This window comes from Ictalurus punctatus, chromosome 12, assembly GCF_001660625.3.
Source record: "Ictalurus punctatus breed USDA103 chromosome 12, Coco_2.0, whole genome shotgun sequence".
Classification (NCBI taxonomy): Eukaryota; Metazoa; Chordata; class Actinopteri; order Siluriformes; family Ictaluridae; genus Ictalurus; species Ictalurus punctatus.
In genome coordinates, this window is record NC_030427.2 from 384006 (window position 1) to 397098 (window position 13093).

Consider the following 13093-nt stretch of genomic DNA (forward strand, 5'->3'; position numbering starts at 1 on the left):
CGCTAATAGACGGCTCTCCCGCTTTATGTGGTTCAAGAAAGCAGGCCTTGCAAGTGGATTCAAAGTTTTGCCAAGTAAACACTCTGTTTGTGCCAATTTGCTTTAGACAAACAGCAGGAGACTGAGCACCAGTGACTTGTCACCTACAGCTGACAAAGCTGCGAGCAGGGTTCATACCTGCGCAAGAAAACCCCTTAGAGTCCGACGCCTTCAAGTGATTCAAGGAAACGCTAGGCTATTGTACTGGAGCCGACGGGCGCGTTTGTCCGTGTCAGACCCTTCTTCGACAACAACTTTGCAGTCTCGTTTATATTCTCGGGTTTCCGCACGTGGACGCCCTCTTCAGTACATTTACTCCAGTCAAGTAATTAGAGCCTTTACTAGTTTACATGAACACATTCGGACGATTTACGTTACGTCAAAGCATTTTCCTAGGATAGAAAATTTGTTTTGCACAAGCCTGTTTGGTGAATGCCAAGGTGCTTTCCTGCTCATCTGAATAGAGTTCGCTCTGCATTACGACACAGTTTCATAACAGGCTTCAAGTTGCACAGGTGAAACCCCAGTGTAGTTCGAGTCCAGTGCCCTTTTCTCCATGCAGTCGGCAAGTTAGTGCACGCGCGTTAGTTGACACAGACCGTTGACATGCCTTGAGCGGGCTTGGACTTGCGTAGGGGAGACCCCAAGTCCAGTGCCATTTTCTCCTGGCCATCAGAGGAAGGGAGCGTGAGACAAGGCTTAAGTGCATTTCCTTGGTTCATTTATGTTCTGATGGTTTATGTTTCGATCGTTTGAATGTGCCAACCTTCTTCACCAGCCGTACCCTCGACGGAGCATGAGACAAGGCTTAAGAGGGACTCCAAGGCTCATTTACGTTTTTGGTCGCTCATGGTCTCAACATTCCAGGATTTCACGGCTCGAGTGCCATTCTGTCCGCGGTGAGCCATAGTTTCCATGCGACGCATATACTCTCCTTTTGTTTCAGATTTTTCTGCCCTTACCGCACCAGATCAAATCACTCCGCTAATAGACGGCTCTCCCGCTTTATGTGGTTCAAGAAAGCAGGCCTTGCAAGTGGATTCAAAGTTTTGCCAATTAAACACTCTGTTTGTGCCAATTTGCTTTAGACAAACAGCAGGAGACTGAGCACCAGTGACTTGTCACCTACAGCTGACAAAGCTGCGAGCAGGGTTCATACCTGCGCAAGAAAACCCCGTCGGACTTAGATTCCGACGCCTTCAAGTGATTCAAGGAAATGCTAGGCTATTGTACTGGAGCCGACGGGCGCGTTTGTCCGTGTCAGACCCTTCTTCGACAACAACTTTGCAGTCTCGTTTATATTCTCGGGTTTCCGCACGTGGACGCCCTCTTCAGTACATTTACTACAGTCAAGTAAATAGAGCCTTTACTAGTTTACATGAACACATTCGGACGATTTACGTTACGTCAAAGCATTTTCCTAGGATAGAAAATTTGTTTTGCACAAGCCTGTTTGGTGAATGCCAAGGTGCTTTCCTGCTCATCTGAATAGAGTTCGCTCTGCATTACGACACAGTTTCATAACAGGCTTCAAGTTGCACAGGTGAAACCCCAGTGTAGTTCCAGTCCAGTGCCCTTTTCTCCACGCAGTCGGCAAGTTAGTGCACGCGGGTTAGTTGACACAGACCGTTGACATGCCTTGAGCGGGCTCGGACTTGCGTAGGGGAGACCCCAAGTCCAGTGCCATTTTCTCCTGGCCATCAGAGGAAGGGAGCGTGAGACAAGGCTTAAGTGCATTTCCTTGGTTCATTTATGTTCTGATGGTTTATGTTTCGATCGTTTGAATGTGCCAACCTTCTTCACCAGCCGTACCCGCGACGGAGCATGAGACAAGGCTTAAGAGGGACTCCAAGGCTCATTTACGTTTTTGGTCGCTCATGGTCTCAACATTCCAGGATGCCACGGGTCTTCCCACAGCCCGTCAGGCTTTCCTCGTTAGTATAGTGGACAGTATCTCCGCCTGTCACGCGGAAGACCGGGGTTCGATTCCCCGACGGGGAGCTCGTTTTGCATTAGGCCCGACTGTATGAAAGCCACGGGCCCTGTTTGCTCAGCCGAGTGCCATTCTGTCCGCGGTGAGCCATAGTTTCCATGCGACGCATATACTCTCCTTTTGTTTCAGATTTTTCTGCCCTTACCGCACCAGATCAAATCACTCCGCTAATAGACGGCTCTCCCGCTTTATGTGGTTCAAGAAAGCAGGCCTTGCAAGTGGATTCAAAGTTTTGCCAATTAAACACTCTGTTTGTGCCAATTTGCTTTAGACAAAAAGCAGGAGACTGAGCACCAGTGACTTGTCACCTACAGCTGACAAAGCTGCGAGCAGGGTTCATACCTGCGCAAGAAAACCCCGTCGGACTTAGAGTCCGACGCCTTCAAGTGATTCAAGGAAACGCTAGGCTATTGTACTGGAGCCGACGGGCGCGATTGTCCGTGTCAGACCCTTCTTCGACAACAACTTTGCAGTCTCGTTTATATTCTCGGGTTTCCGCACGTGGACGCCCTCTTCAGTACATTTACTCCAGTCAAGTAATTAGAGCCTTTACTAGTTTACATGAACACATTCGGACGACTTACGTTACGTCAAAGCATTTTCCTAGGAGAGAAAATTTGTTTTGCACAAGCCTGTTTGGTGAATGCCAAGGTGCTTTCCTGCTCATCTGAATAGAGTTCGCTCTGCATTACGACACAGTTTCATAACAGGTTTCAAGTTGCACGGGTGAAACCCCAGTGTAGTTCGAGTCCAGTGCCCTTTTCTCCACGCAGTCGGCAAGTTAGTGCACGCGCGTTAGTTGACACAGACCGTTGACATGCCTTGAGCGGGCTTGGACTTGCGTAGGGGAGACCCCAAGTCCAGTGCCATTTTCTCCTGGCCATCAGAGGAAGGGAGCGTGAGACAAGGCTTAAGTGCATTTCCTTGGTTCATTTATGTTCTGATGGTTTATGTTTCGATCGTTTGAATGTGCCAACCTACTTCACCAGCCGTACCCGCGACGGAGCATGAGACAAGGCTTAAGAGGGACTCCAAGGCTCATTTACGTTTTTGGTCGCTCATGGTCTCAACATTCCAGGATTTCACGGCTCGAGTGCCATTCTGTCCGCGGTGAGCCATAGTTTCCATGCGACGCATATACTCTCCTTTTGTTTCAGATTTTTCTGCCCTTACCGCACCAGATCAAATCACTCCGCTAATAGACGGCTCTCCCGCTTTATGTGGTTCAAGAAAGCAGGCCTTGCAAGTGGATTCAAAGTTTTGCCAGGTAAACACTCTGTTTGTGCCAATTTGCTTTAGACAAACAGCAGGAGACTGAGCACCAGTGACTTGTCACCTACAGCTGACAAAGCTGCGAGCAGGGTTCATACCTGCGCAAGAAAACCCCTTAGAGTCCGACGCCTTCAAGTGATTCAAGGAAACGCTAGGCTATTGTACTGGAGCCGACGGGCGCGTTTGTCCGTGTCAGACCCTTCTTCGACAACAACTTTGCAGTCTCGTTTATATTCTCGGGTTTCCGCACGTGGACGCCCTCTTCAGTACATTTACTCCAGTCAAGTAATTAGAGCCTTTACTAGTTTACATGAACACATTCGGACGATTTACGTTACGTCAAAGCATTTTCCTAGGATAGAAAATTTGTTTTGCACAAGCCTGTTTGGTGAATGCCAAGGTGCTTTCCTGCTCATCTGAATAGAGTTCGCTCTGCATTACGACACAGTTTCATAACAGGTTTCAAGTTGCACAGGTGAAACCCCAGTGTAGTTCGAGTCCAGTGCCCTTTTCTCCATGCAGTCGGCAAGTTAGTGCACGCGCGTTAGTTGACACAGACCGTTGACATGCCTTGAGCGGGCTTGGACTTGCGTAGGGGAGACCCCAAGTCCAGTGCCATTTTCTCCTGGCCATCAGAGGAAGGGAGCGTGAGACAAGGCTTAAGTGCATTTCCTTGGTTCATTTATGTTCTGATGGTTTATGTTTCGATCGTTTGAATGTGCCAACCTTCTTCACCAGCCGTACCCGCGACGGAGCATGAGACAAGGCTTAAGAGGGACTCCAAGGCTCATTTACGTTTTTGGTCGCTCATGGTCTCAACATTCCAGGATTTCACGGCTCGAGTGCCATTCTGTCCGCGGTGAGCCATAGTTTCCATGCGACGCATATACTCTCCTTTTGTTTCAGATTTTTCTGCCCTTACCGCACCAGATCAAATCACTCCGCTAATAGACGGCTCTCCCGCTTTATGTGGTTCAAGAAAGCAGGCCTTGCAAGTGGATTCAAAGTTTTGCCAATTAAACACTCTGTTTGTGCCAATTTGCTTTAGACAAACAGCAGGAGACTGAGCACCAGTGACTTGTCACCTACAGCTGACAAAGCTGCGAGCAGGGTTCATACCTGCGCAAGAGAACCCCGTCGGACTTAGAGTCCGACGCCTTCAAGTGATTCAAGGAAACGCTAGGCTATTGTACTGGAGCCGACGGGCGCGATTGTCCGTGTCAGACCCTTCTTCGACAACAACTTTGCAGTCTCGTTTATATTCTCGGGTTTCCGCACGTGGACGCCCTCTTCAGTACATTTACTCCAGTCAAGTAATTAGAGCCTTTACTAGTTTACATGAACACATTCGGACGACTTACGTTACGTCAAAGCATTTTCCTAGGAGAGAAAATTTGTTTTGCACAAGCCTGTTTGGTGAATGCCAAGGTGCTTTCCTGCTCATCTGAATAGAGTTCGCTCTGCATTACGACACAGTTTCATAACAGGTTTCAAGTTGCACAGGTGAAACCCCAGTGTAGTTCCAGTCCAGTGCCCTTTTCTCCACGCAGTCGGCAAGTTAGTGCACGCGGGTTAGTTGACACAGACCGTTGACATGCCTTGAGCGGGCTTGGACTTGCGTAGGGGAGACCCCAAGTCCAGTGCCATTTTCTCCTGGCCATCAGAGGAAGGGAGCGTGAGACAAGGCTTAAGTGCATTTCCTTGGTTCATTTATGTTCTGATGGTTTATGTTTCGATCGTTTGAATGTGCCAACCTTCTTCACCAGCCGTACCCGCGACGGAGCATGAGACAAGGCTTAAGAGGGACTCCAAGGCACATTTACGTTTTTGGTCGCTCATGGTCTCAACATTCCAGGATTTCACGGCTCGAGTGCCATTCTGTCCGCGGTGAGCCATAGTTACCATGCGACGCATATACTCTCCTTTTGTGTCAGATTTTTCTGCCCTTACCGCACCAGATCAAATCACTCCGCTAATAGACGGCTCTCCCGCTTTATGTGGTTCAAGAAAGCAGGCCTTGCAAGTGGATTCAAAGTTTTGCCAAGTAAACACTCTGTTTGTGCCAATTTGCTTTAGACAAACAGCAGGAGACTGAGCACCAGTGACTTGTCACCTACAGCTGACAAAGCTGCGAGCAGGGTTCATACCTGCGCAAGAAAACCCCTTAGAGTCCGACGCCTTCAAGTGATTCAAGGAAACGCTAGGCTATTGTACTGGAGCCGACGGGCGCGTTTGTCCGTGTCAGACCCTTCTTCGACAACAACTTTGCAGTCTCATTTATATTCTCGGGTTTCCGCACGTGGACGCCCTCTTCAGTACATTTACTCCAGTCAAGTAAATAGAGCCTTTACTAGTTTACATGAACACATTCGGACGATTTACGTTACGTCAAAGCATTTTCCTAGGATAGAAAATTTGTTTTGCACAAGCCTGTTTGGTGAATGCCAAGGTGCTTTCCTGCTCATCTGAATAGAGTTCGCTCTGCATTACGACACAGTTTCATAACAGGTTTCAAGTTGCACAGGTGAAACCCCAGTGTAGTTCGAGTCCAGTGCCCTTTTCTCCATGCAGTCGGCAAGTTAGTGCACGCGAAGGAAACGCTAGGCTATTGTACTGGAGCCGACGGGCGCGATTGTCCGTGTCAGACCCTTCTTCAACAACAACTTTGCAGTCTCATTTATATTCTCGGGTTTCCGCACGTGGACGCCCTCTTCAGTACATTTACTCCAGTCAAGTAAATAGAGCCTTTATTAGTTTACATGAACACATTCGGACGATTTACGTTACGTCAAAGCATTTTCCTAGGATAGAAAATTTGTTTTGCACAAGCCTGTTTGGTGAATGCCAAGGTGCTTTCCTGCTCATCTGAATAGAGTTCGCTCTGCATTACGACACAGTTTCATAACAGGCTTCAAGTTGCACGGGTGAAACCCCAGTGTAGTTCCAGTCCAGTGCCCTTTTCTCCACGCAGTCGGCAAGTTAGTGCACGCGCGTTAGTTGACACAGACCGTTGACATGCCTTGAGCGGGCTTGGACTTGCGTAGGGGAGACCCCAAGTCCAGTGCCATTTTCTCCTGGCCATCAGAGGAAGGGAGCGTGAGACAAGGCTTAAGTGCATTTCCTTGGTTCATTTATGTTCTGATGGTTTATGTTTCGATCGTTTGAATGTGCCAACCTTCTTCACCAGCCGTACCCGCGACGGAGCATGAGACAAGGCTTAAGAGGGACTCCAAGGCTCATTTACGTTTTTGGTCGCTCATGGTCTCAACATTCCAGGATTTCACGGCTCGAGTGCCATTCTGTCCGCGGTGAGCCATAGTTTCCATGCGACGCATATACTCTCCTTTTGTTTCAGATTTTTCTGCCCTTACCGCACCAGAACAAATCACTCCGCTAATAGACGGCTCTCCCGCTTTATGTGGTTCAAGAAAGCAGGCCTTGCAAGTGGATTCAAAGTTTTGCCAAGTAAACACTCTGTTTGTGCCAATTTGCTTTAGACAAACAGCAGGAGACTGAGCACCAGTGACTTGTCACCTACAGCTGACAAAGCTGCGAGCAGGGTTCATACCTGCGCAAGAAAACCCCTTAGAGTCCGACGCCTTCAAGTGATTCAAGGAAACGCTAGGCTATTGTACTGGAGCCGACGGGCGCGTTTGTCCGTGTCAGACCCTTCTTCGACAACAACTTTGCAGTCTCGTTTATATTCTCGGGTTTCCGCACGTGGACGCCCTCTTCAGTACATTTACTCCAGTCAAGTAATTAGAGCCTTTACTAGTTTACATGAACACATTCGGACGATTTACGTTACGTCAAAGCATTTTCCTAGGATAGAAAATTTGTTTTGCACAAGCCTGTTTGGTGAATGCCAAGGTGCTTTCCTGCTCATCTGAATAGAGTTCGCTCTGCATTACGACACAGTTTCATAACAGGCTTCAAGTTGCACAGGTGAAACCCCAGTGTAGTTCGAGTCCAGTGCCCTTTTCTCCATGCAGTCGGCAAGTTAGTGCACGCGCGTTAGTTGACACAGACCGTTGACATGCCTTGAGCGGGCTTGGACTTGCGTAGGGGAGACCCCAAGTCCAGTGCCATTTTCTCCTGGCCATCAGAGGAAGGGAGCGTGAGACAAGGCTTAAGTGCATTTCCTTGGTTCATTTATGTTCTGATGGTTTATGTTTCGATCGTTTGAATGTGCCAACCTTCTTCACCAGCCGTACCCTCGACGGAGCATGAGACAAGGCTTAAGAGGGACTCCAAGGCTCATTTACGTTTTTGGTCGCTCATGGTCTCAACATTCCAGGATTTCACGGCTCGAGTGCCATTCTGTCCGCGGTGAGCCATAGTTTCCATGCGACGCATATACTCTCCTTTTGTTTCAGATTTTTCTGCCCTTACCGCACCAGATCAAATCACTCCGCTAATAGACGGCTCTCCCGCTTTATGTGGTTCAAGAAAGCAGGCCTTGCAAGTGGATTCAAAGTTTTGCCAATTAAACACTCTGTTTGTGCCAATTTGCTTTAGACAAACAGCAGGAGACTGAGCACCAGTGACTTGTCACCTACAGCTGACAAAGCTGCGAGCAGGGTTCATACCTGCGCAAGAAAACCCCGTCGGACTTAGATTCCGACGCCTTCAAGTGATTCAAGGAAATGCTAGGCTATTGTACTGGAGCCGACGGGCGCGTTTGTCCGTGTCAGACCCTTCTTCGACAACAACTTTGCAGTCTCGTTTATATTCTCGGGTTTCCGCACGTGGACGCCCTCTTCAGTACATTTACTACAGTCAAGTAAATAGAGCCTTTACTAGTTTACATGAACACATTCGGACGATTTACGTTACGTCAAAGCATTTTCCTAGGATAGAAAATTTGTTTTGCACAAGCCTGTTTGGTGAATGCCAAGGTGCTTTCCTGCTCATCTGAATAGAGTTCGCTCTGCATTACGACACAGTTTCATAACAGGCTTCAAGTTGCACAGGTGAAACCCCAGTGTAGTTCCAGTCCAGTGCCCTTTTCTCCACGCAGTCGGCAAGTTAGTGCACGCGGGTTAGTTGACACAGACCGTTGACATGCCTTGAGCGGGCTCGGACTTGCGTAGGGGAGACCCCAAGTCCAGTGCCATTTTCTCCTGGCCATCAGAGGAAGGGAGCGTGAGACAAGGCTTAAGTGCATTTCCTTGGTTCATTTATGTTCTGATGGTTTATGTTTCGATCGTTTGAATGTGCCAACCTTCTTCACCAGCCGTACCCGCGACGGAGCATGAGACAAGGCTTAAGAGGGACTCCAAGGCTCATTTACGTTTTTGGTCGCTCATGGTCTCAACATTCCAGGATGCCACGGGTCTTCCCACAGCCCGTCAGGCTTTCCTCGTTAGTATAGTGGACAGTATCTCCGCCTGTCACGCGGAAGACCGGGGTTAGATTCCCCGACGGGGAGCTCGTTTTGCATTAGGCCCGACTGTATGAAAGCCACGGGCCCTGTTTGCTCAGCCGAGTGCCATTCTGTCCGCGGTGAGCCATAGTTTCCATGCGACGCATATACTCTCCTTTTGTTTCAGATTTTTCTGCCCTTACCGCACCAGATCAAATCACTCCGCTAATAGACGGCTCTCCCGCTTTATGTGGTTCAAGAAAGCAGGCCTTGCAAGTGGATTCAAAGTTTTGCCAATTAAACACTCTGTTTGTGCCAATTTGCTTTAGACAAAAAGCAGGAGACTGAGCACCAGTGACTTGTCACCTACAGCTGACAAAGCTGCGAGCAGGGTTCATACCTGCGCAAGAAAACCCCGTCGGACTTAGAGTCCGACGCCTTCAAGTGATTCAAGGAAACGCTAGGCTATTGTACTGGAGCCGACGGGCGCGATTGTCCGTGTCAGACCCTTCTTCGACAACAACTTTGCAGTCTCGTTTATATTCTCGGGTTTCCGCACGTGGACGCCCTCTTCAGTACATTTACTCCAGTCAAGTAATTAGAGCCTTTACTAGTTTACATGAACACATTCGGACGACTTACGTTACGTCAAAGCATTTTCCTAGGAGAGAAAATTTGTTTTGCACAAGCCTGTTTGGTGAATGCCAAGGTGCTTTCCTGCTCATCTGAATAGAGTTCGCTCTGCATTACGACACAGTTTCATAACAGGTTTCAAGTTGCACGGGTGAAACCCCAGTGTAGTTCGAGTCCAGTGCCCTTTTCTCCATGCAGTCGGCAAGTTAGTGCACGCGCGTTAGTTGACACAGACCGTTGACATGCCTTGAGCGGGCTTGGACTTGCGTAGGGGAGACCCCAAGTCCAGTGCCATTTTCTCCTGGCCATCAGAGGAAGGGAGCGTGAGACAAGGCTTAAGTGCATTTCCTTGGTTCATTTATGTTCTGATGGTTTATGTTTCGATCGTTTGAATGTGCCAACCTACTTCACCAGCCGTACCCGCGACGGAGCATGAGACAAGGCTTAAGAGGGACTCCAAGGCTCATTTACGTTTTTGGTCGCTCATGGTCTCAACATTCCAGGATTTCACGGCTCGAGTGCCATTCTGTCCGCGGTGAGCCATAGTTTCCATGCGACGCATATACTCTCCTTTTGTTTCAGATTTTTCTGCCCTTACCGCACCAGATCAAATCACTCCGCTAATAGACGGCTCTCCCGCTTTATGTGGTTCAAGAAAGCAGGCCTTGCAAGTGGATTCAAAGTTTTGCCAAGTAAACACTCTGTTTGTGCCAATTTGCTTTAGACAAACAGCAGGAGACTGAGCACCAGTGACTTGTCACCTACAGCTGACAAAGCTGCGAGCAGGGTTCATACCTGCGCAAGAAAACCCCTTAGAGTCCGACGCCTTCAAGTGATTCAAGGAAACGCTAGGCTATTGTACTGGAGCCGACGGGCGCGTTTGTCCGTGTCAGACCCTTCTTCGACAACAACTTTGCAGTCTCGTTTATATTCTCGGGTTTCCGCACGTGGACGCCCTCTTCAGTACATTTACTCCAGTCAAGTAATTAGAGCCTTTACTAGTTTACATGAACACATTCGGACGATTTACGTTACGTCAAAGCATTTTCCTAGGATAGAAAATTTGTTTTGCACAAGCCTGTTTGGTGAATGCCAAGGTGCTTTCCTGCTCATCTGAATAGAGTTCGCTCTGCATTACGACACAGTTTCATAACAGGCTTCAAGTTGCACAGGTGAAACCCCAGTGTAGTTCGAGTCCAGTGCCCTTTTCTCCATGCAGTCGGCAAGTTAGTGCACGCGCGTTAGTTGACACAGACCGTTGACATGCCTTGAGCGGGCTTGGACTTGCGTAGGGGAGACCCCAAGTCCAGTGCCATTTTCTCCTGGCCATCAGAGGAAGGGAGCGTGAGACAAGGCTTAAGTGCATTTCCTTGGTTCATTTATGTTCTGATGGTTTATGTTTCGATCGTTTGAATGTGCCAACCTACTTCACCAGCCGTACCCGCGACGGAGCATGAGACAAGGCTTAAGAGGGACTCCAAGGCTCATTTACGTTTTTGGTCGCTCATGGTCTCAACATTCCAGGATTTCACGGCTCGAGTGCCGTTCTGTCCGCGGTGAGCCATAGTTTCCATGCGACGCATATACTCTCCTTTTGTTTCAGATTTTTCTGCCCTTACCGCACCAGATCAAATCACTCCGCTAATAGACGGCTCTCCCGCTTTATGTGGTTCAAGAAAGCAGGCCTTGCAAGTGGATTCAAAGTTTTGCCAAGTAAACACTCTGTTTGTGCCAATTTGCTTTAGACAAACAGCAGGAGACTGAGCACCAGTGACTTGTCACCTACAGCTGACAAAGCTGCGAGCAGGGTTCATACCTGCGCAAGAAAACCCCTTAGAGTCCGACGCCTTCAAGTGATTCAAGGAAACGCTAGGCTATTGTACTGGAGCCGACGGGCGCGTTTGTCCGTGTCAGACCCTTCTTCGACAACAACTTTGCAGTCTCGTTTATATTCTCGGGTTTCCGCACGTGGACGCCCTCTTCAGTACATTTACTCCAGTCAAGTAATTAGAGCCTTTACTAGTTTACATGAACACATTCGGACGATTTACGTTACGTCAAAGCATTTTCCTAGGATAGAAAATTTGTTTTGCACAAGCCTGTTTGGTGAATGCCAAGGTGCTTTCCTGCTCATCTGAATAGAGTTCGCTCTGCATTACGACACAGTTTCATAACAGGTTTCAAGTTGCACAGGTGAAACCCCAGTGTAGTTCGAGTCCAGTGCCCTTTTCTCCATGCAGTCGGCAAGTTAGTGCACGCGCGTTAGTTGACACAGACCGTTGACATGCCTTGAGCGGGCTTGGACTTGCGTAGGGGAGACCCCAAGTCCAGTGCCATTTTCTCCTGGCCATCAGAGGAAGGGAGCGTGAGACAAGGCTTAAGTGCATTTCCTTGGTTCATTTATGTTCTGATGGTTTATGTTTCGATCGTTTGAATGTGCCAACCTTCTTCACCAGCCGTACCCGCGACGGAGCATGAGACAAGGCTTAAGAGGGACTCCAAGGCTCATTTACGTTTTTGGTCGCTCATGGTCTCAACATTCCAGGATTTCACGGCTCGAGTGCCATTCTGTCCGCGGTGAGCCATAGTTTCCATGCGACGCATATACTCTCCTTTTGTTTCAGATTTTTCTGCCCTTACCGCACCAGATCAAATCACTCCGCTAATAGACGGCTCTCCCGCTTTATGTGGTTCAAGAAAGCAGGCCTTGCAAGTGGATTCAAAGTTTTGCCAATTAAACACTCTGTTTGTGCCAATTTGCTTTAGACAAACAGCAGGAGACTGAGCACCAGTGACTTGTCACCTACAGCTGACAAAGCTGCGAGCAGGGTTCATACCTGCGCAAGAAAACCCCGTCGGACTTAGATTCCGACGCCTTCAAGTGATTCAAGGAAATGCTAGGCTATTGTACTGGAGCCGACGGGCGCGTTTGTCCGTGTCAGACCCTTCTTCGACAACAACTTTGCAGTCTCGTTTATATTCTCGGGTTTCCGCACGTGGACGCCCTCTTCAGTACATTTACTACAGTCAAGTAAATAGAGCCTTTACTAGTTTACATGAACACATTCGGACGATTTACGTTACGTCAAAGCATTTTCCTAGGATAGAAAATTTGTTTTGCACAAGCCTGTTTGGTGAATGCCAAGGTGCTTTCCTGCTCATCTGAATAGAGTTCGCTCTGCATTACGACACAGTTTCATAACAGGTTTCAAGTTGCACAGGTGAAACCCCAGTGTAGTTCCAGTCCAGTGCCCTTTTCTCCATGCAGTCGGCAAGTTAGTGCACGCGCGTTAGTTGACACAGACCGTTGACATGCCTTGAGCGGGCTTGGACTTGCGCAGGGGAGACCCCAAGTCCAGTGCCATTTTCTCCTGGCCATCAGAGGAAGGGAGCGTGAGACAAGGCTTAAGTGCATTTCCTTGGTTCATTTATGTTCTGATGGTTTATGTTTCGATCGTTTGAATGTGCCAACCTTCTTCACCAGCCGTACCCGCGACGGAGCATGAGACAAGGCTTAAGAGGGACTCCAAGGCTCATTTACGTTTTTGGTCGCTCATGGTCTCAACATTCCAGGAAGTCACGGGTCTTCCCACAGCCCGTCAGGCTTTCCTCGTTAGTATAGTGGACAGTATCTCCGCCTGTCACGCGGAAGACCGGGGTTCGATTCACCGACGGGGAGCTCGTTTTGCATTAGGCCCGACTGTATGAAAGCCACGGGCCCTGTTTGCTCAGCCGAGTGCCATTCTGTCCGCGGTGAGCCATAGTTTCCATGCGACGCATATACTCTCCTT

At 48.7% G+C, this 13093-nt stretch overlaps 3 non-coding genes across 3 annotated transcripts; all 3 read left to right on the forward strand.

Annotated features, from left to right (window-relative positions):
- Nucleotides 1–1968: 1968 nt before the first annotated feature.
- On the forward strand, nucleotides 1969–2040 carry trnad-guc (transfer RNA aspartic acid (anticodon GUC)). Its single transcript has one exon. It is a non-coding gene; the product is annotated as a tRNA-Asp (tRNA).
- A 6623-nt stretch (nucleotides 2041–8663) lies between these two features.
- On the forward strand, nucleotides 8664–8735 carry trnad-guc (transfer RNA aspartic acid (anticodon GUC)). The gene has a single exon. It is a non-coding gene; the product is annotated as a tRNA-Asp (tRNA).
- Nucleotides 8736–12909: 4174 nt separating this feature from the next.
- trnad-guc (transfer RNA aspartic acid (anticodon GUC)) lies at nucleotides 12910–12981 on the forward strand. Its single transcript has one exon. It is a non-coding gene; the product is annotated as a tRNA-Asp (tRNA).
- The last annotated feature ends 112 nt before the right edge of the window (nucleotides 12982–13093 follow it).